Below are 23,815 nucleotides of genomic sequence, written 5' to 3'. Positions count from 1 at the left end.
CGGTGATGGATGCTGCCCTGACCTAGCAGGAGCCAGACCTCCAGGCCTTGACCCATGCAGCTTCCAATTAGCCCAAATTAGTCAGCTGTGGCCAGGGTTTGTCTCCCTTTCCACACCTGACTGTGTGAAAGCAGCAGCCCCTTCCTCCACGTTGCCCACTCATCCCTTTGTTGGCCTTACCCCTTCCCCAGGGAGCCTCCTCCGGTTTTGTTTCTCCCTTCGCGAGCCGTGCCAATCATTAGAGACTCTGAGTAGCCCCATTATCATCCTGGGCAATTCTTAACTCATTAGGCTTTAAAGTTGTTGGACTGCAGAATAAAAAAAAAACCTCCAAACCAAGCAAATGCTTAAACACGATAAAAGGGCGTTAATGTTTTACCCCACCGACAATGCCTGAGTCTGTAGGACAATTATTACGGATATTTCCATGGGTTTACTGTTACTTGTTCCTGACGTGAGGTCCTTGGCGTGGCATCTAATTAAAAATAGAGGAGTTTAATCTGCAGCCAGCCTCGGAGGGTGATTTGAGTTCTCCCACTGTGAACTTTCAAACATGGAAACACGGCTGTTTGCACCGATGGGATCCAATATCCTGCCTTTGCAGAGGACTTTTTACATTTTGGCAGCCTGCACGCCCAGGATTGTGCCAGACTGCAGCATTAATAATTCACTACCTGATCTGATCTTTCAGCAGGAAACACAAGTAAAGACGACATTAAGTGCTGCTTGGCTTCCCCTCCTCTGCCGTTCTCCTGTTGTGTCTTCAGATTGTGCTTAATCTAATGGGAATTTAGTATTAAATTAGCACAAAAAGTCACGTTTTAGGAGGTCAAAACCACATCCACTGCTGAAGAGAAAAAGCTGGATTTCCCGCTCGGTTTATCTTTAAAACCAACATTTTAATTGTTGTTTGGATCTCTGTATGAGAAAGAGATGAAATGTGTTTAAATTAGGATGCAGGAGGGGACAGCAGAAATTTTAGACTTCTAATGAACAGCCTATTATCACTTCTCCCCTGGTTATGTGGAAAGACAGGTTACCTGTGGAGATGAGAGGACATTTCCCTTCTCGAGGGGAAGAACTCCATTTTCTAGCAAGATTTGAAAGTTTTTCCTCTGCATTGCAACAGAGAGAAAACATCCTTTTAAGTGAGAAAACTGCACCAAAACATTTTTACCTGGTGGAAAATGTTCTGAGCCACTTCAGCAGTGCCAAGGAGCAGCCAGTCCCACATTCAGCTGCTCAGGTGAACCGGGGGGCTGTGGACCAGGCAATCCCAAAAGCTTTCTGCTGTGGCAAAGCTGCTGCCACCTGAGTCCCCAATACCTAAAGTGACCTAAAACTTTTAGCAAGCTACAAGTCTTCCCTTCTCAGGGCCTGGAGTTTATTTTAAGTAAAAAATAATAATAAAAAAAACCCCCAAACAACAAAAAAACACCCCAAACCCCCCCCAAACCTGGAAAATTCATAACCACAAAAGATAACCTCAATTTTGACAAAACACTTTCATTCAGAGTGTTATTAGAACGTGCTGTTTTTCACGTAGCCCTGTGTGCTTTCTATCTGATGCCTTAATTATTGCATCCCAAAAGCTATTAGAAGGAAAGGAAAATACTTTGCTTTCTGTTCCAAAATAGACTGTGCTGCTATTTTGCACTGCTCTGGTACCGTTATCACATTAACACTTAGAGATCCTAAGCAAGGTCAATGCCTTTGTCTATCAGCCTTTGTACAGTCAAGAGACAGTCCTTGCCCCAAAGACCTTAAAATATAAATAGATAAGACAGACAAAGGGAGAAAGAAAGGGAACATTTCTACGGTCGTCAGAGATAGGAAACGGGGAGATAAAATGATTTGCTGGAGGTCAGTGACACAGAGCTGGGGAAAGAACACTCTCAAGTCTCTCTCAAGTGTCTCTAACCACGAAGCTGGCCCCAAAAAAAGGCCTGCATTTCCTCCAGGGTTTCATTCAGGCCCCTGCAGAGAAGCCCAGGAAAGGGGTCTATAAGGAATCAGTGCAGACTTTCAGAGAGGTTTAGTTTCCAAGAGGAACTTCCAAAAGGAACATGGCAGAAACAGGGGAAGTTTCACCACAGCTGAATCCGAAAAGCAGAGACCAAAAATCCAATGCCTGGGCTGCACTGCTAAGAACACACGGGTTGAGGAAAGCAGGCAGGGCTTGCTCCTCAGTGTCCATGGCAGCAGACAAAAATGGGATGTTGTGGTCAAAAATCCACTCTTCAAGAAATAAGGGCAAGAAAAAGCAAGGAGCAGTTGGAGGCAGGAGGGAAGGATGCAAGAGCCTACATTGATCTGTATTTGTTGTGTCCATGACAGCACAAGGACACAAAAGAGATGCCTGGTTTAGTCCCATATGCCCCAGAAAGACTGATACATTAAAAAGATAGTGGGATTTGTTTGGGGCAGAATCAAAAGGACTGAAGTTCATGTGGTTAGCTTTTTCAGTGTTATAGAAAGTCAGGGGAGAAAAACCAAAGGCCAACCTTACAGCATAAGCCATTCAGCAGAAGAATTTGCACTTCAGCCCCATTTAGTGGCTGAAGTCATCTGAGATTTCCCATCCTTTATTCATTTTTCTCCTTGTGTCATGCAGGATGTCAGAGAAAGAGCTCTCCCTTTCTCCCTGACAAGCTTTATGTCCCAGCACATCTGGGGGCAGCTGGCTCTGTGATTAGCTGTGCATGGTGTGGTGGCTCTTATCCCTGCCTGTGACATGCCAGGCAGGTAATGTTAGAAGTCTTATGTTGAAACAGAGTTTAAGAGTCTGTTTAGTTAACCTAGGTTAAGTTCTGCAGTTTCTCTCTGCTTTCTCTGCCTCTCCCCAAGCATAACTGGTCACAGGAATTTGCATTTTTGGAGGTTTTTTTGAAGCCTTTGTCTTCCCAGAGTTGCTTGTGTTAGACCACAGCAGGGACATCTGTAGTGACACATAAACTAAACAGCAGTGCAGAAAAAACAAGCTGCATCTGCATCACTAACAGCTTTCAATGAGGGGTTTGTGCTCAGGCTTGTGGCAAAACTCTGCTCTGACACAGGTAAAGGGGACTAATTTGGGGTCAGAGCACAAGAGAACATCCTGATCCACACAGTCACAAGCTCAGCTCTGGGTTGATCCCTGGCCCACAAGTGGAGCTGGGATTTGTCACAGGCTGGATGAGTGACAGAGCAAAGCCATGTCTGCATCAAACTGTGCCTGGTAGACCACAGTGCCCAGCTGAGGACAGAGCAGGGCTTTTGCAACATCAGCCTGGGGCAGGACTAATCCCCAGCTGTCCCAGCTCCTTCATAACCCAGAGGGAGGAATAAAATCAGCTCTGCCCACCCTGTAAAGAAGGAATAAGGTCATCAGCAGAGAACAATTCTCAGCTGCAATGTGGGGGACAGGCACTGGCACAGCACAGTGACACCTCGACCTAAAAAGGGGTCTTCAATTGCCACTGTACCGCAGGAAATCAGAAGAGCCTGTATTTCACCCCAAACACTGTCCCTTTAGGGTCCCATAACCAGTGGCCCACCTTGGGTTTGCCATATAATTTTCCCCTTGGGAAACCAACACCTTTATCCTGCTGTTTCCAGGAGCACAGACCTGTGAAGAACAGGTTCAAACTGTTGCTGTAGCTGCTGTGGCCACCCAGACTCTTCACCAATGTTTGAAGAAATTCTCAGTTACTGATGGATGGGAGGCTCTGGCTCACAGTTGTCTTGGTTGCTCCATGGCTGTAACTCTGTTTATGCAGCCCTGGTGGGTTTGTGCTCAGCTCTTCCAGGGATCCTCTGCTTTCCAGAGGGAAGGATCCTTCCCAACATACACAAGACAGGACACAACAAGAGAAATAAGAGTTTAGAGCAACCAGCCCACAGCCAGGATCAGAAACAACACTTGCCCCACCAGGAGGGATGATACATTGCACACCATCAGTTTGTCCATCCTTAACCCAACTCTTGGAATATTTTGTCTTTCTTTCCCCTTCCTCACATCTATTACTCTCCCCTCCACACTTCCCATGAACAGTAATGTCTCTCAATCCCCTCCTCCCATTTTTCTCCCCAAAGACACACACAGCCTGCAGAGGCCCCTCCTAATTGGGGTGGTCATGGGGATAGTTCGTCTCACAAGAGCAATGCCCGTGGGGCAGAGGGGATGCTCCGGTGCCCCATCCTGCCTGCAGACCCACACCTGTCCCTTGTCACAACTGGGCTGCCTAGACCTGGAATCTAATCCCAGGAGGGCTGGGGAGGGAGGTTATTTTATCTTCAGAGAAAGGCAAACAGGATGGGCACTCATCGATCTTGAGAAAGAAACATTAGCCAAGCCAAACACACAGCGGGGTCTGAAGCAACAGGATGTCCATGATGTAATGCCTGGATTCACCTTGGCATCTCCTTTTACAGTAAGGACAGACTTGGAGAGGAAATGAAGAGATGTGAGAACAGGACAAAGAATATTTTCCAGAAGCATTGAACAAAACTGCTCTAATTCAGTGCTGGCAGAAAGGGAGGTCAGAGTTACTGCTGGAAACCATCAGACCCATGGACTTACCACCACCTGCCCAGATGTCCACCCACTGTCACAAACAGTGCTTTGAGCAATTCACCCACCCAAACACCTTTGCAGGGCCCAAAAAGGTTTTCTTCTTACTTACTGCAAAAAGGTTTTCCTCTTCCTTGCTCTGTGGCAGTGCCCTGCTGAGGTGCAGAGTGACTGGGGCAAGAGCTCTTGCATCTCCAGCTGGAGCCAGTCATGACTCAGCAGGAGCCCAAAAGCACCTTGGCAGGAGGTAGAACTGTGGGACACCAACTTGTGCCCACATCTGACATGATTTTGGGCTAGAAGAGATGTGAGGAGTCCTACAGAGATGCTCCTGCTGGCGCAAACTCACCTTTATCCAAGCATATGAGACCATATTTTTGGTTACTGGCTCAGACCCTTTCATCTGTGGCCAAAGAGGAGGCAAACACCCTCATGTTGTCCCTTTCTGAGAGTCACCCCAGGTCACCAGGTTCAGTCAGAGCAGCAGTAGGATGACATTGAGACAGTGACAAACAGCTTCAGGCTCAGCCAAAGGGCCATTTGTCAGGTGCTAAGGAGTTACTTTGCCCTTAAAAATATTCTTTAGACATGTAGAGCTCAAAATAACCTTCCAGCTCTGGCCTTGGCCACCAGAACTCACATCTCACAACACATGGTGGCCAACACACTTGAGCCAAGGAAACTGCAGTGACTGCAAGGACTGGCACACAGAGCTCTACTCCCCAGCTCAGGAAGGACATGGAGCTGCTGAACAAGTCCAGAGGAGGCACCAAGGTGACCAGAGGGATGGAGCAGCTCTGCTGGGAGGAAAGGCTGGGAGAATTGGGATTGCTCAGCCTGGAGAAGAGAAGCTTTGGGGTGACCTCACTGTGGCCTTCCAGGACCTGAAGGGAGATGACAAGAAAGGTGGAGAGAGACTGGAGTGACAGGACAAAGGGGCAATGGCTTCAAACTGACAAAGGGCAGGTTGAGATGAGATATTAGGAAGAAATTGTTCCCTGTGAGGGTGGGGAGGCCCTGGCACAGGTTGCCCAGAGAAGCTGTGGCTGCTCCTGGATCCCTGGAAGTGTCCAAGGCCAGGTTGTACGGGGCTTGGAGCAACCTGGGCTGGTGGAAGGTGTCCCTGATCATGGTAGGGGGTGGGAACAAGGTGGTCTTTAAGGTCCCTTCCAACCCAGACCTTTCTATGACTGCACAAAACCTGGCTGCCACAGGGCTCTGAGGAGCACAGTCAGAATCAAGGCTCTGAACTCAAGGTCACGACAACCCTCTGACAGAAGCTCCAGCACACTGAAGTCTCCGGTGCTTCCCAGCTCTTCCTGGCACAGATGGCACCAGGAGGAGCCATGGTCCTTCCCCTGCAGCCACAGGGAGCTTTGAAGAACAGAAACATAATTAAAAACCATTGGGAAGAACTTCATGGAAATGGGTGGTGGTTCTGTTTGAGCTGAAAGTCAGTCGTGTTTGATCTCCTCCTTTACCAGAGGTAGTTCAGGGAGTTAACTACTGGCATGGACCTCAAAAGTTTATTTCCTTGCCAGTGTTCCGAGGCTTGTGTTACCTCCTGTAACAATAACACTGTAAAATTAGCCCTGCGTTGGTGCTGAATTGCACAGCATTTCTCAAAAGAGGGCCAACAGAGCTATTCGGACCATCCAGGCACTTCTTAAAACCAACCCCCCTGAGAACAGGGTAATAAAGATTCGACACTTGCAGTGCTTGCCGTGAGAGCCCCGTCTTTGTGTAAGGATTTGCCTCATTAAGCCCAGCACTGGGGACCTGCCACCCCCGGGCAGAGCCTTCCTGACACTCCAAACAGTCACAAGTGGGAGGCAACACATCCCATGGAGGTTCCCCTTGATCCCATCTGCCTCCTGTTTCTGGTTAAAAACTTTTAGCAATTGTTTTTAGTGCCAAAACACAAGTTTTTTTCCAGCTGATAGGAGATCTCTGTGTTTCCAGTGGGAAAAGAGAATTTGCTGTAGAGGATTTTGCTGGAAGAACCCATTCAGTAACTGGGGGGGTCTTCCCATTTCCACCTCTTCCTGAAGAAGCAGTTCATATTTCCTTTGGAAGTTTTCATTCTTCCAGTAAAATGTAGCTTGTTTTTAAGCTGGAAGCTTTAGTTGTTCTGGCTGAAGTGGCACATTGTTACCTCTGGGGCTTTAACAGTTTAATTTTACTCTTTTGAAAAAACATTAGAGAGAAACTTCCCTAAATGGGAGCCTTTATCATAAAATGCCATTAAAAGTTTTGGACAAACTTTTGCCTAAATAAAAATTGCTCTTAAATAACACTGCAGCCCTGCTCAGATTTAACTTCTCCCTGTTTATTTTATTTAGTTTCTGCTTCATGGTCCCTGGCAGGAAATTGGAGTCAATCCCAACCTCAGATATATTAACAGCCCTTTTTTGAGCATGCTACCAGAGACTGGTGATTGTCAGCTTTGACTTAGCAAACATTTGAATGACAAACCTTTTAAATGGAAGAGTTTCAAAAGCCTCTGTCCGGGATCACCTCCTTGTAAATTTGCCTGTCTCAACTGATTCTGTTTGTACTGTTCAAGTTCGTTCATTTTCAAGTTTGTGCTGCAAATGGAAGCTGTATCTAAGCAGTTATTGGGAAATATTATTTAAAAAGAGAGGTAAAAAAAAAAGTAAAAACAGGTTGGTGGGAGAATTTCTGAATTTTTTATTTAAATAAGGTAAACCCAGCTTGGAGATTTACAGAAGATAAACCGATTGCACAAAAGGTTCTCATCACAGATCACCTCAGAGTGATTTTCCATTTCTGACCAGCTCTGCAGAGGGAGGCAGTGGGGCCAAGGGTCCTGGGAGAGCAGAGGGACACGGGAGCCATGGATGGGACTCCGAGCTCCAGGTCAGAGCAGCGGGATGGGGCCAGCTGGGGAACTGTATCCCTGTTATCCGTGACAGAGCTGAGGGAACGAGTCTCCACGTGGCATTTCTTTCTCTCCACTGAACGTTTTTCATCTGAGCTTCTTTTTTGATGTAGGACATCTCACTGCCACAAGAAAACGTCTCTTCTTTCTCCCTGAAAAGGGGCCTTGAAAACCCTGAAAACTGCCACTTTCTTGTGCTTTGGTTTTGTCCCCTTTCTTTTCCCGCTGGCCCTCTGTCCTGCCCTGCAGAAGAGTGATCTGTTCTCACCCTCTACTTTCCCTATTTCCCCCTGAGAAAGGGAGGTGGGAAGAATAAGGTAAAAACCAAGAATTATTAAAATCCAGCTTGAGGAAAAATTTGGACCAGTTTCCTTTTCTCAGTGTTATTCTTGCTGAAAACATTCAAAGCTTGTTTTTACATTATTTTTTTCTTTTTCACAACTTAATTTTCCGCCAGCTCTACTTAAGCTTGTCATAGATGTAAGGAGGGAACTGAAGCCAGAGTTGGTCAAAAAAACCAAAAACTTTTTTAAAAATTTTTTTAAACTCCACTGAATATTCATTTTCAAAACCAATCATCCCCCTCCTCCCAAACGAGGAGTACTTTGCAATCTTTCCCCTCTGCTACATTTCTCTGATGTTTTTATTAATTGCATTTATTTTTCTGTTTGTCTGTGTCAGGATTCTCTTCATTTGGGCTGTGGCAGGGGCAGAGTTCATCTCACACACACAAAGCCCAGCCCACAGCCATCCTGCTCACCCACAGCCATCCTGCTGACCACAACTGGGATCATATGGGTAAGGAGAAACCTGGTCTTCAGGAGAGATGCAAACTCTTCCCAGAGCAGATCAACTCACCAGCTCCAGGAGGAAAAATGTTGGATTTATCCTGTTTTACCCTTACCCTGGCTAGAAGAAATCCTGCAAGAGGTGGGGCAGGATGCAGGGGTGGGTGTTTCCATCCAGCCCAGGATGCCAGGGAAGAGGCTGGAGAGCTCCTGGGCTGCCCAGAGCTGCCCTGGAGTGCTGCTGGTGCTCTAATCCAGAGCGCTGGGGTATTTGAAATTTCAATTATTTATGTGTTCATGCTGTGGGTTAATGCTGACTGACACTAAAACACTGCCTAGATTTAGCTTCATAAAATTTTTATCCCCTCTATGAACTGCAAGTCTTTCTCCAATTTCATTTAAAGGAAACAGAGTATTGAAAAGCCTACTGAGGAATTCATGAGCAACTTAGCTACAACCTCACTTTTCCTCCTAGCCAAATCCTGGGACTTCATTACCATGGCAACATATCATAATTTTAATTCCCTCCCTGATTGCTGCTGCACAGAGACCAATACATCTGCTTACTTTCCTCGGAGCCTGCCATGCACTTTGGGGTGGGTGTAAGGGGCATGGTATCTGCTTCCTGGGCCTCCTGATCCAGGAAAGGATGCTGTGCCCTCTTTTTTTTGGGTGAAACACTCAGAAAAGGTCAATAAAATTCAGCAAACCTGACTCAGGCAGCGTTTGTGGTGCTCTGAGCTTCGGGTACCTCAAATGTGCAGGCACAGCCCAGGGCGGTGGGAAGCCCTGGAAGGAAAAAGTCATATTCTTTGTGGGATTTTAGGTATTATAAGAAGGAAAAGCAGCTTCCATCACTGTGAGAACTGAAAGGGATGAGAGATGTTTATGAGGACACAGGTTCTCCAGCCATCACAAGTCCCTGCTTTGAAGTTTCTCCTATTTTAGGAATTATCACACTCAGAAGCACTTACAGGATCATAATCTATGTTCTGGAGCCTGAAACGGGACCCAAAATGCCACCAGACTGATGATTATCTTAATTATTTATCTAGTTCACATAAAACCACTTGTTCAAGGCTGAAAAGCCTTGTTCAGGCTCAGAGCCCACCGGGGAGCCCCGGGGGGGTCACAGATCTTTGGTGCTGCTTTGGACAGCAGACACTGGTCAGTGAGAGCAGCAGGAGACTCAGACAAGCTGAGCAGGGATGGAGACAGTCACTCCACCCCTTGAGCACGAGCCATTAATGAGTCATTAATGAGCCATTAACCATCAGAGGTGATTTGCTGCAGCATCCCAGCATCCCATGCCCTTCTCCTGGGCTGAGCTCCACAGCATCCCCCTCACAGTGCACCCCAGTGATGACGAGGAGAATGGGTGTCCCTGCAGTCAGTGTTCCTGTGGGAATTAGACTTCCCATGGGCAGAAAATTCTGGGGTTTATTCCCCTCAAACCCCCCAAAAAACCCAACAAAGTCTCCTGGAAGTTCCCTGTAGCACCAGCAACTCACCCCTGACAGACAGTGGTACAGACACCCCATGGGTGAGCTTTTGGCTCATCACTCTGGAGGAAGGTAGAAAGGACCTTCTGGAGTTTGGACCTGCCCTCTAAACTCACTTGGACTTCATTATACATGTGTATTTCTCATGTGTGTGCATGTATATAATATTTATTATATATATGTATTTATAATGCCTGATTTTGTTGCAGACATCTGGAGAGTCACAACCCATTTAAGGATAGAAAAGGCATGGGAGATTCACCTTTCTTTAAGGGCAGGAATGAAGGCTCCACTGAAAAAAGTAGATTGAAATCTGAGTGGAATATTGCTACAAGCCAGTCTTTTTTCTCCTCCTCTAAAAATCCAGCCCTTCCTCTTGCTGAAGGGTTAAAAATTCTGAACAGAAACCACAGTGTTTTCCTTCTCTTTTTCTGAGCTTTTTTATTTAGTTACTCTTTCATTATTGTTTTCATTCATCTAAAAAGTAATCTAAGTAATTATAATCATAAAATGGATGTGAGCAGAATGGGTACTGCGGGGTTTATAAAACACAAATTTCCCTTTTCTGGGAAATATGGTCTCGCCTGCACTTAAACCTTTCAAGCTCTGCCCAGACTCCTAAGGTGGCACGAACCCCACAAGGCTTGTAAGGCCCTGAAGAGGAAATCACTTCAATATCCAGCTCTCCTCAGCAGATGCAGGGCTGCCAATGGAGCACTTCAGCCCTGCCTTGCCCCAGGATCCATCCTCACCGGAGCAGGAAAGGATCCTCGTGGAGCCTCAATGAATAAATGTCTGAGAAATGGGTTTGGTAACCCTGGACATGCACAGGAACATCTTTACTAGAGGTGGATCCCACAGCTGAGCTGAATTTGCTCCAACCTCCCTGGTTGCCACCAGGCTGAGGATCCAAGCTGCATGAGGAAACCCACACCCAGCAGGAATCACCCTCCCAGCCAGCAAATGACCCCATTTGGTTCAGTTTTTTTTTTTTTCTTTTTTAACTGTTTTCTGAAAACAACCCAAGAAAAACCTTCCTTGATGTTCCACGAAGCCCTTATTGGCAAAATATCACTGATGTGAAAACAAGGAACCTTTGTTACAGGTTGAATGTGTCCAAACTGCTCCAGCCTCTTCTTTTTTTTTGCAACTCTTTTGTTTATTTTTAAACTGGTAACTACACTCTGCATTTTAATTTATGCAGAAAGGGGGAATTCCACTCTGAGTTAGGAATGGAAAACACCAGCCCTTAGCCTGGGAGATCACGTAACCTACCTTAGAAACTAACTTTTATTCCCAAATTACTAGAAAATCCTGGGGGAAGGGGAGGTCTGAGTGCTGTGTCCCCTGTGCAGTGGCAGGTAAGAAGCTCAAGCCTGGCTTTATGCTGAAAAATGACATTTCTTCTTCCAAAGGTGGGGCCTTTGCCACCTCAGCACTGTGGTACAAATTGCATGGGAGATGACAAGTATCCCAGATCCCCTACAGTGTCTGAAATGGACTGCAGTGCATCCCAAATAATTCACTTAGTGGTTATTCAGGTGTAGTGACCAAAACATTCTCTACAGATCCTTCCAGAGCTGTTATTTTGCCCAGAAAAATCAAGATTTTTTTTTTTTTTTTTTGAGAAGACATTGCTTCACAGCTGCTTCCTGTACACCAGTGGCAGGGGATAAATTCTCATTATTTTAGATAAAATCAGCTCATTTCAAAAAGTCCCACAGCTTTTGAACTGAAGGACTTCTAAACATGAAAATCTACTTCTCTGCTCCCTCACCCCCCATGCAAGCAGCTGGCAGTCAGGAAAGGGTGGCCCTCAGCCCAGTGGGGATGGAGATGCTGTGTCTTCATAGCCTGGCTCTGGGATTTGGGCACATTGCTGGGGATTGGGATCTTCCTGAGCATCCTTAAATGGACCTGAGGGTGCAGGTGAGTGACAGGCTGGACATGCCCTGACCATGTGCTCTGGGACTCAAAACCCCCCTGTGCCCTGGGCTGATCCCACAGCATGGGCGGAGGGGAGGGGGGATTCTGCCCCTCTGCCCCCTCAGGTGAGACCCCCCTGCAGAGCTGCTCCAGTCCTGGTGAACAGCACAGGGAGAACATGGAGCTGCTGGAGAGAGCCCAGAGGAGGCACCAAGAGGATCAGAGGGATGGAGCAGCTCTGCTGGGAGGAAAGGCTGGAGAATTGGGATTGTCCAGCCTGGCAAAGAGAAGCTTTGGGGTGACCTAACTGAGGCCTTTCAGTGCCTGAAGGAGTGACAGGAAAAATGGAGAGAGACTCTTTCTACTGGCCTGGAGTGACAGGACAAGGAGGAATGGATTCACACTGACAAAGGGCAGGTCGAGATTAGATATTAGGAAGAAATTGTTCCCTGTGAGGGTGGGGAGGCCCTGGCACAGGTTGCCCAGAGAAGCTGTGGCTGCCCCTGGATCCCTGGAAGTGTCCAAGGCCAGGCTGGACAGGGCTTGGAGCAACCTGGGCTAGTGGAAGGTGCCCCTGCCCATGGCAGGGGGTGGGAACGAGATGATCTTTAAGGTCTCTTCCAAATCAAACCTTACTATTATTCTGTGAATTTATGATCCTCACTGATGCTCAGGAGATGAAGACACAAATCCAAGCTGTCCCACAGTCTCCCTGCAGTGTGAGCAGAGTAAGAACCAGTGCCAGGAGATGGTACAGTCCACACTAAAGTAGGTACCCAAGGTGGAAACATTTTCCTCCTCATTATGAACAGAAATCTGTGATTTAGAATCAACATCTACACAAGACTTTCACCTGCAGCAGCAGGTGAGACAAGTCCCACCTTCACCTCACTGTCCCTGAGCTCATCTGCTGGGAAAATCCTTCTAGTTCTCCACCATGGGTGACATCCTGGTTCTCTGGGTGAGGATCAGTGTAGTTGGATTTAGGACAAACAACCTCCTCACAGGTGACAGTAAGACCCTCTCATGAAAGTCCAGACCTCTGGAGCAGTGCTAGGAAGAAGGTAAGACTCAGAGAAGAATTTTGAGCTGACCACAGCAAGCCTGACCTCCACAGAAGGTTGATTGATCTTTGTTAAAAGGCATCAGTGATCTGATTTTCTCCTCAGGATTTTTTCCCCAATCTTTAGCCAAGTGAAGGACATATAGTTGTTCAGACCTTGGTGAAACTGTGGGAAGGCAGATGTACCCCCAGCAGCCCTGTGCAACAACGTGCATTTCTACATCAATCCATTTTTTTTTTTGATGTGCTGATTTTTTGACAATATGTTAAACAGCAAAGTTAATCAGACCTTTTCGTTTCCCTAACCAGCTTTAAGGGATTTGTAATATTATACTCAGTTACTGGAGAGCACAAGGAAATTGTTTGTCTGATTATGAATCTGTTATTTATTGTGTATTAAGAGCAAAATCACCTAATGCAGGATATTTTCTCCCAGTTTTAGGGAGGTGGGAGGGGAAATCCACAGTCCCATCCCACCAAATGACATAAACCCTCTCTGATCTCACAAGTCACCTCCCGAATACTAAAGAGCTGGGACATAAAAGCTTTTAAAGAATATAGTTTCCAATTAGGTCATTGGTTTCAAACACAGGGTATGCTAAATTAGTAACATTTGGTGGTAAATTTCTTTGAAGTTCTCATTAATCTTGGTCTTGGATTTGAACTGTTCTTGGCCATGTTCCTCATAGAATTTGGATCCCAGTTATGTCAAAACAACTGATTAGCCCCCACAGTTTGAAGGCAGGGGGGATTAGGTAGGGCTGGGTGTTGGATTTCATGAAAGGCCTATTTACCTCGGCGTCGAGCATGACCAAACGGGAGGGCAGCCAGCAGGGGCGACGTGCTGGAAGGATTCCAGCCCTCCTGTCTCATTAGAGATCCCCAAATGGGAGAGATGGATTTGTGAGAGCAGCCACTGTTCAGAGGCAGCTGCCCACAGGGCCCAGGCGAGGGCTGAGGGCTTCCCTTGACCTGTGGTGGCTCTTCTGCATAAAAAGGCTGCCCATCTCTTCAGCTCCTGGGAAGTCAGTGGAAAGGAAGGAATGCTCTCAAGGAATGTCTTCAGGTGGTGTCCTTTCTTCTCCATGAATGGCCTAAAGCAAACTTCCGCCCAAAATCAATTGAACTCTTTCCATCTGTTCCAGCACATTCAAAACCAGGCTCCTGAACAGCTCAGAACCACCAAAAAGCAAGAACTGTTAAGCAACTCAATGGGATGCTCTCATGTAGCCTCTATCTAAGGAGCAATAAGTTTAATTTGTGACCTAATGAACCATAACCCAGAGGAGAAAATGCACAGTGAGCCGTGGTAGTGGTGAAGCTTGGGAAGTTCTCCATGGGATGTGCTGCAGAGAATCAAACCCGGGGCACACTCACGCCCACGGAGCACATCTCCTTCCTAAGGCTCCAATTAGTCACAGAATGAAGGCCCTGGGAGGCCTTTCCTGGAGATCACAGCCCAGCAGCAGAGACCTGACGAGCAGAAGGCTCAGAAGCTGCATGAAGAAAGGTGCTGTGTCTCACTGGAGCACGAAGGGACTGAGAGACAGGCTCCTGTCAATGCCCAGGGGACACCTGATCCCCAGCCAGGACAGAGTGCCAGCTCTGCAGGGTGCAAGGCCAGCCTTATTTACAGGTCAGGCGGATTCAGGCAGGCTTGGCACAGCTTCAAGCCTCTTGTCATCTCTTGCACTTAACTTCTGTGGCACCAGGACGGGCAGCAACAGCATTTCTGGGTGGTGGAGCTGTGTGAGACAGGAACCAGCCTTCCCAGGGCTCTCTGCGGGCAGTGCTGCTCCTGCCTGTGCTGGGAAACTGCCCTGGGGGGGAACAGCTCATGAGGAAACTGCAACTGGTGCAGCAGCAGCAGGGCCTGAGGACACCAGTACAGTGCTCAGTCACAACAACATGGTATAAAAGTGTTAAACCCATCTGTTCCTTGACAGGAAAAACAATCCTCGTGCTTTAATTTGAGAAAATTATTGGTCCAGGGCTTATTTTATATAAAAATCTTGCTTCTATCTCTAGACAACCTGTTTTGAACACATCACTGATCACAAAGTCTTCTCTTACACCAAAATGCAGTGAAAGTCTTGTTCCCACCAGCCCTGATAAACACATCCAGCTTTCAGCCTTAATCCAACCTCACTGGTTTTAGCAGGAGCTCTTCCCATCAATAATCTGTACATATGTAGAGGTGTTTGCAGGATCGTGGCCACGCAATTAATAAAGAACTGACTTTAATAAGCCTAATTAGGGTCATTCCCCAGTAGTGTGAAAATAGCACTGATTGGCTGGGGAGGGAGAAATCACAAGTACTTTACCACAAGTTGGTGACCTCAGGGTAGGACTTCAGAAGTCTCTCCCATAAAACTGGAAAACCCAGTTGGCTGCATTTTGATGAAGCCATTGGAAAACTCTTTCTTTCTTTCTTTTTCTTTCTTTCTTTCTTTCTTTCTTTCTTTCTTTCTTTCTTTCTTTCTTTCTTTCTTTCTTTCTTTCTTTCTTTTCTTTCTTTTCTTTCTTTCTTTCTTTCTTTTTCAGTAGAACATTTTGGCTCAGAACCATTTCTTCCACAGTTTGGAGCTCAGTAATGTCCCTCACATAATGATGTCAAAGCATGGAAAAAAAAATAGCCGAGAGGAGGAGAAAGAGTGTGCAAGAGCCCTTTTGGAAGGATTCTATTCTGAAGACAGGGAGCTTTTTAGGGTATTTAATAAAAGTTACACAGGCAAAAAGAGAAGTGTGTTGTGGTGCTCGTTGTCTTGTTTTTTTGGGAATACAAGCTGCAGCTGGAGGGCAGGTGGCACAAACCCAGTTCATTTATCTGCTGGCTTTGGGGCCTTGTTTTGACACCATTAATGAAGTTCTTCTCAGCAGAGCAGAGCCGTTTCCTCCACTTGTCCTCATCTCTCCAGCTCACAGGACCTGCTGCAGAATCCCAGAATGGCTTTAGTTGGAGGGGACCTTAAAGACCATTGTGTTCCAACTCCCCTGCCACGGGCAGGGACACCTTCCACCAAAGCAGGTTGCTCCAAGCCCTTCCCGACCTGTCCCCAGAACAAACCAACCCACCCAAACCCACGAGGTGCTGTGGCCTCTCCAGCACTGCCCACCTTGCCCCCAGCACATGGACAAATCTTCAGCGAGTCCAAAGCCCTTGAGCTGTCCCTGGGCATTCCAACAGTGATCTGGAAGCTGGGTGGTGTCTCTGTGTCCTTTCCTGAGGTGGAAACCCCCTCCTTGACCCACAGATGCTGCAGCGCTTCCATCTCAGAACAGAGTGGGCGGCACACGCTCCAGCTCCACAGGAGAGGGAAGGTGGGAGTTTTCCAGGGTAAAGCATTTCCTCTGGTTCCCATCCAATTAAAAACCATTCAGTGGCCGACAACAGCTTCTCATCTGGCCTGTTGTGAAACCACTATTTCAGCACAATTTACAGCCTTTTGGGGAAGGGAGAACTCGGTTATTTAGTAACTTCCCCGCACGCCCTCAGGAAGGTCAGATCCTTCTGTTCCCTGCCAGAACAGTGAAAGCTGTAAACTCGCAGGAGATGGGACGTGTTGGGAGCTTGTACTTCCAGTGCAGTGCACCTGGATAACCCTGCAAACAGCCCTACAGTGCAGGGAGGTCAGGCATGGAGGGGTGGGATGTTATGGGACTGGGGCATCAGAGCATGTCCAGCGGTGCTGGGGCAGCTCAGGAGCTCAGTGCTGCAACACAAAGGACAGGGTTGATGCACCTTACCAAGGTTTGAGTAAAATCTGCTGCTTAAAACCAAGCACCAGGAGGGGCTGATCCCCATTAATTTCCCCTTAGTAGCCTTTTTCCTGCTAGGAGATGGAAAATAGGTGCAGGTTTTCTTCCCCACAGCTGCTGGCACCTCTGGAGCACTGTGTGGGACTCAGCTTTGCTCCCAGGCTCTTGTCAGCAGCTGCCTCAGCTTGCAGGGCACTGCAAAGCTTGTATGGGCTCAGAGCAGGGCAGGAAAACCCAGGGCTAAGGCAGGAATGAGACTAATTTGCCAAGGAGCTTCCCCACCCTGACAACATTTATTATTTTTTAAAATTATAACAGGGGAAAAAAAAGTTAGTGACATTATTCCTATACTGCCTTGTGTCCAAAGTTTTGTGGAGATTTAATTGTTGTTATTTTCCACACCTCAGGCAGGTTCACACGACACAGACCCAACGGGGAGGGAGAAGCCAGTTGAACACACCACTAATTGTTGCACTGAGTTTTCCCATGAACTTCACTCCCAACCAGGGGTTTGGGGAACAAAGGTTTAAAAATCCTTCAGGCTCAAAAAATTCCCAAGGAAGAGAAGGAAACATCTTCCATTGTTGCTACACATTTGTTAACATTTCATTTCACCAGAAATCAATACAGCCCAAACATTTCTGCCAAAAGCACAGAGGAACAATGGTTCAAGGGCTGCAGAACACGGGGATTTTTTTTTTATCACCTCACCAAGGTATAAAACAAACACTTTCCCTCTGCCTCCCTGTTTATTCTCAACAATATTTGTCCAAGAAGAGCTGAAACTTATCTCCAGGAAGTTTGCAGAGGAAAGATAGTGGGTGAACAGAGAATCAAGATCAGCATTTTGAACAGCCCAGGCGGGGATGGCAAAGCAGCAGTTCCCAACATCATCTTCACCTCATCTTGCTTGTTCAGCCTGACAATCAACATCTTATTATGCAGCCCCAGTGTTCCTCTGCAATTTAAACAAGGTGTGGGTGATGGTGTGTGATCTCCAAGGTCGTTTGCTGCAGAGCTCTCTTTAGCCCGGTGGTCTCCAGCTATTGAGGAATAAAAATGACAATTTCACCAAAGCAAATTACGTCCTGGAAGTGCACCACACTGCAGCAAGTGCACTGGGAATTATCAGATGGGAGATATTGGAGATCCAGCTTGGAATACCTTAACTTTTCTGTCTATAAAGGAGGTTTCTGAGATCCAGAAACATTCCAGTGGAGACCTCAAAGAAAGAGTTTTCCCCCTTCATTTGTCTTCAGGTACATGGATTCATAATTATAGCAATCTCTTCCCATTATACCTGGATACATCAGCCTATTTGGAGTGTATTTCCTTGGATGTTCTTTACCTTGAAAGAATTCCTGTCTGCCCGACAGGGAAATATTACATTCTGCACATTAAAAGCTCCTTTAACCTATCATGAAATTTCCATTCTTTCTTTTCCCATGCTCTTATCTGAAGAGAATCTTTTTCTTCCTCCATTCAGCTACTGGCTCCTGTCTGCTTTAGCCAGTAGTTGCCTGGGGCATCCCAGTAATTCCTGTGATGATTAACCCCTGTCACCAAGGCCGGGCTTCGACATCACAGAATCACAGAACGAGCAGGTTCCTTTTGGGAACAGATGGATTTATATGTTAAGATTTAACCAAGGTTGGCAAATGCCACGTGGTGTGTATTTGCCAAGCCCTCAGGAAGGATTTTCTCACCTCACAGTAAGACAAACCAAAGTTTGGGAAAAGTGAGAACATTTGGCAGTGCGTATTCGAGTCAACTGGAAGTGATTGCTTGGAGGGATTGGTGGTCACACAGATGGTGAGATGATGATGTAGGCCCATGGGTTCACTGGAATATCAAGGTGGTGAAAAGACTGGGGCTGGAGGAGGAACACATTTAAATTTACCTGCCAGTAACTCCCAGTGGGCAACTTTTGATGCCTTTCTCCATTTCATAACGACTCCATACAGAACGACTTGCAAATTTATCATATTCTTAATTCCTATCAAAGTCCCTATCCTACCAGCTCTGCTTTGCACATAAATCTAACACATCACAAGCCAGGACTGTGTCACTGACTCGACTGGAGGTGGCAGAACCAGCCCCAGAGCAGGGTGTGCTCCTGGGCTGGGTGAGCAGCATCCCAGGCAGCCTCACACAGAGAAATGTTCACAGTGTCTGGGCAGCATTCAGATTCACAGGGTTTGCATTCATTAACATGCCAATTTCTTGTTTAAGATGAAAAGGGGAGGAAACCTTTCAAATAAGCTTGTAAATAAGATGTTTTTCCCCCCTAGCAGAATGACAGCTTTTTGTATGTTAAGTGTATTCCCTCTGGGTACAGTGTACACGCAAAGAATTTTTGAGCAGCGTAATGCCACGTGTGCAGGTTGCTAATCTGGGAAAGAAACCCCCCAGAACAAAGGCTAACATCGAGGACAGACCCCAAAAACTGAACTAGCTGTGGTCAGCAGACTCCTCAGTCTTGCAAAGCCTTGCACTTCAGTCAGCTCTTCTTAGAATCCGAGGGAGTGGAACCACTTGTCTTTTCGGTGTTCACCACGGACACATGGGCTAAATTTAAAGAGACAAAAGGATTTTAGTTGTTCTTTTTTGGAGGCATGGTCAGGACCACAATATCTACTGAACTGGACTGGCCTTCAGGTGTTTTTTCCCAAAGGATATAACCCTACCAAAAGACCTCCTTAACTTCCAGCAGCAGGAAAGCTCTGAGGTTTCCCAATCATTTCCATGAAAACTATGTGTCAGTTTTACAAAAGAGATGTCATCACAGCTGGAAACATCACAGCTGGAAAACCACAGCTACTCCCTCCAAAAACCTGCGTTGGAACCTAAACCAGCCTCACCAGAACTTTACCAGTTACACCTAAAACAACCTCAGGGATGGAAAAAGTGTTATGGAGGGAACCAGCTGAGCCTGAAGGATGGCTGTGACTGGGATAAGGTGGACCAGGACATCATCCCAGCCTGGCTGCTGGCACAGCTGTGTCACTGAGGACTCCAGGAGTAGCTGCCCTCCCCCCACAGGATACCCTGGAGCTATTCTGGGGCTGAGCAATCCCATTGCTGGGGTACATCACATGCTGTGGTGCCTCCCCTGGAGAAACCTTGACACTTTCACGGAACTCCAAGCACTGACGAACAGTTGTGTGATATCCCTGCAGTGCTTCCCAGGGCGGCTACAAAATTCCAATGGGGCAGTCTTCAAGTCTGCCAACATTTTTTGGTCAGAGGCACTGCCTCAGAGCATCCACCTTTGGTAGGAAAAGCCAGAACAATGGCTTTATATTAATTTTGAGATTAAGTTGTTTTGTTTATCACAGTCTCCCCGAGATGACACCCGTAGGATGTGCTGTGGTGACCACAGACCTCTGGCCACTCTCCACCAGGATAAAAGCCACTGGGATCTAATGTCCCTCTTGACTGACCTTAAACCTCGAGAGGCAGCTGACCAGCAGGAAACACTTGGTTCAGGCATGTCACAGTGATTTAGATTATCCTAAAAAGACCCTAAATCTTCATGTATTGCCCAATTTTATGGTGTCAACTGTCCCAGAAAGATTCAAACACCCCAAGGCTGGGAACGGGACCAATTTACCCAGAGCTCACAGACACGAGATTAAAACCTAAAACATTAAGAGCCTTCTGGGGTTTGGGTTTCCCCCCCACTTCCTCTCTTGCTGGAATCAGGAAGTGCAAAGAAGCAACTGTGAAAATAAAACTCAGTTTCTTTTCAGAAAGTTACTTGAACTTTCTGAACCTTGTGTTCATTCCCATTAAGGGCAAAGATCCAAGATAGTTATTCCTGTACTTAAACCAGGTTCAGTCATCCTTAGTAATTAAGGGTACTAGATCAAAAATTAATTTTATTGTACCAGTAACACAACCACAATGGATCTTCATAAAATTTAACCACACGGAGAAGTGGGTTGCCTGAGATCTGCCATTCAAGCAGGTTTTATTGCATTTAAATATAGAATCATGAAAAATAAATTAAGAATGGGGATGACCCTTTGTCTACCTAGAGGCCCAGGAAAGATGTTTGCCTCTGATACAGTCTGAAAATTAGCATTTTGTAGGGTCTGGGATGCTGCCTGACACACAAAATACTTTAAAATTCTGTAAATAATGTAAGTAAATTAACAAGAGATAGTGACTGCAATGAATAAAACATAAGTTAAGTACCTTTCCCTTTCCTCTGAAGCCTAGTGAAAAAAGTGACTAGATTCAGCTCTTTGGGGGAAAAAAATTGCAAGTACTTGTAGTGTTTGGTCAGAGAACACACAGATAATTCAGAGAAACACTCAAAAGTCAGGCTGAAGCATCTTCTATTTAACTATGGAAAAGCCAGGCTTTTGTGGCAAAGACAAGTCCCTTGGGTTGAGTTTTAGCCTTGTCAGGGACAGTCCAACACCCATCAAGTGCTTGGGAAGATCATCAGGGATGAGCCTTCCCCTTCCTCACTCCCCCTGCCCCCCCTCACACCCAGCAGGCTCCTCAGAGGAGGCTGCTCCTGGGGAGGGTCAGCACAGCTCAGGGGGGACTTTTTCCTTCCAGGAAGGACTGATGAGCCCTGCCCCAAACTCTTCTGCCCTCTCCAAAGCTCAGAGAGCCCAGGAAGAACAGGGAAGCCCAAGTTCACTGCTGTGAGTTGTGAATGTAGCAAATGCATGAAAAACACGACCCTCACCAGCCCCAAACCACTTCCCACACTGGCACAGGGCTCTCCCTGCTTCCTTAAGCCCAACTGAAAGCCTGGGCACACCTGAGCAGCCCTAGAATGTCTCTGTCAGCAAGGCAGCATGTGGCTGTCATGTGGATTTATCTGGGGACAGAAATGAGCTTGGACCTCCTCCTTTAACATCAGTGTTTCAACAGGGTTGTCCCGTTCTTTGCACACCCTTTAAATCAGAGAAAAGTACCAAAAGGATTTGATACGACCCTGGACAAGAAAATCAGTCACCCACGTGTGAAAAAACCCACATGTCCCAAAGGGGAGCACTGAGGTCAAAGGCACTACAGCTGGTGAGGGCACCTGCTTGGCACAGCATCTACTTTTACATTTACAGTTTGGACTTGAAGCCCTAAAATGACAGCCCTGGTTAGGGCAGAGCAGGGATCCTGCAGCAGCATGCAGGCTCAGAGGCACGAGCCTTATCAGATGGGCTGGAAATACGACAGCAAGAGCCTCTCCCCGGATGTTTGGGCTTGTGATCCGGGATGAACACCTGGAAGCCAAGAGGAGCCTGGAACAGATTAAGGGAATTGGCCAGACTTTCTCATCCTGTTAACATGCTGCAGGCTTCCTTTGTGCTTTGGGCAGGGATTCAGAGTGGTTCTTTATTTGATTCAAACCAGATAGACCATCACAAATCCAAGAGTCCTGTTCATATCAGCGTCACCCAGACGCTGTCCCTACAGAAAAGGGCCTTTGTGACAAGAGCATCTCTGACAAAGTCAAACAGCACACACAGACCAGGGTTTGGCTGCAGGCAAGACCTAGCAGAATATTCCACTTTACCTCCTTTTTTCCACCTTTCATCCTCTTTGCTCACTCCTCCACGTTAAGATTCACTGCCCCAAATCACAGGAAGATTCAAACCATGGCAGCTTCCAAACCTTGCAGCAGGAAGCTCAGCTGTAACCTCCCCAAGGACAAACACTGAGATCATCTCCTTGAAGAACCTGAACCACAGTCATGACGTGCCATGGCTGGGATGTGGCTGGGGCACAGTGTCCCACCACCCCAGACAACAGCTCCTGTTCATTTTCCTCCTGGACAGCAACACTCTTATCTCAGATTCATGAGGGTGACTCAGAGGCCCCAGAGAGGTCTCATTTCTGTAGCCATCTCATGCCTTCAGGAGACGTGAAGCCAGGACAAGAACACACAGATGACACCAGTGGGGACACACACACACACACACACACACACACACACACAGAGTCCTCTGACCCACATCCCTCTTTCACCCAGCACTCACAAAAACTTTCTCTCAGGGATCACAGTGTCTTATAAGATATAAGGAAGGACATGGAGGGGCTGGAGCAGGTCCAGAGAAGGGCAACGAGGCTGGGGAAGGGTCTGGAGCACAAGTGCTGTGAGGAGCAGCTGAGGGAGCTGGGGGGGCTCAGCCTGGAGAGGAGGAGGCTCAGGGGAGACCTTCTCACTCTCTGCAACTCCCTGACAGGAGGGGGGAGCCGGGGGGGGTCGGGCTCTGCTCCCAGGAACCAGCAGTAGGACAAGAGGGCACAGCCTTGAGCTGCACTAAAGGAGGTTTAGGTTGGACACTGAGAAGTTCTTCCCAGAGAGAGGGATCAGCCCTTGGAATGGGCTGCCCAGGGAGGGGGTGCAGTCACCATCCCTGGAGGTGTTTGAGGACAGACTGGATGTGGCATCAGTGCCATGGGCTGGGAACCACGGCAGGGTTGGATCAAGGGTTGGACTTGATGATCTCAGAGGTCTTTTCCAACTCAGTTGATTCTGTGATTCTGTGATAATTTAATTTAAATTTAGTTGAGTGGCAATGTCCAACCAAGAAAGGTATAACATGGTGAGGACCCAAGACAGCAACACCACAGGCATGAAACAAGTTCTCTGTCTTTGCTGCTCCTGGACCAAGTGGTTTCATGGCCAGGGAAGTCCCAGCATGACTGTTTGCATTTGCAGGTAGCAAATAAAAGCCAAATGCTCCAAGAGAAAGGCAGCTTCTTCTCCTGCCCCTTCTCTTGCCAAGGGCCCAACATCTCATCGATCATTTCCACATGGTCCGTGCTGACAACATAAAACATGTTCTGTGCAGGAAGGAAACTGCTGACACCAATTACCAAACCAAGAAAAGGGAAGGATTTTATCAAGTGCCGTTGTTGGCAGATCTGCCTGTGTGTAAGGCCTTCCAGTGAAGATATAAATCATTAGATAAATGGTTTGGAGTGAGGCATATGGTCATACTGCTAGAAGAGAGTTTGGCTCCCAGGTGAGGGAAACAGTCCTGACCTGCTTCCAGGAAAGTCCAGTTAGTACCCTCTTGAGTCTCTGCACAGCCAGCCTGAAGCAGGAAAAAATTGTCATTTATTCATTTTATGATTTTGGGCAAGGTACAGCCCCATTTTTGCCTCAGTTTCTCTAATTCAAAGTGGAAGTGAACCCAACCAACTTCTGAGAACTGCTTTAATACTCATGGGAAAATAAAAAAAAAACCCAAAACATAAAAAAACCCCCACAACTAACCAACCAAACAAAACCAAAAACCCCCAAACACTAGAAGACAAAAACTCAAACAAAACAAAATAAACAAACAAAAAACA

At 46.9% G+C, this 23,815-nt stretch overlaps 1 long non-coding RNA gene across 1 annotated transcript; it reads right to left on the bottom strand.

Moving 5' to 3' along the window:
- Positions 1–15,431: 15,431 nt before the first annotated feature.
- Positions 15,432–18,029, bottom strand: LOC113957011. Its single transcript, XR_003531048.1, has 3 exons — positions 17,841–18,029; positions 15,850–16,140; positions 15,432–15,664 (listed from the first exon to the last, which is right to left on the bottom strand). It is a non-coding gene; the product is annotated as an uncharacterized LOC113957011 (long non-coding RNA).
- Between the last annotated feature and the right edge of the window lie 5,786 nt (positions 18,030–23,815).

This window comes from Corapipo altera, unplaced genomic scaffold (genome assembly GCF_003945725.1).
Source record: "Corapipo altera isolate COAL_440 unplaced genomic scaffold, ASM394572v1 122, whole genome shotgun sequence".
In the NCBI taxonomy this organism is placed as follows: Eukaryota; Metazoa; Chordata; class Aves; order Passeriformes; family Pipridae; genus Corapipo; species Corapipo altera.
The sequence above is the reverse complement of the archived record's forward strand: the minus strand, read 5'-3'. Positions and strand labels throughout refer to the sequence as shown.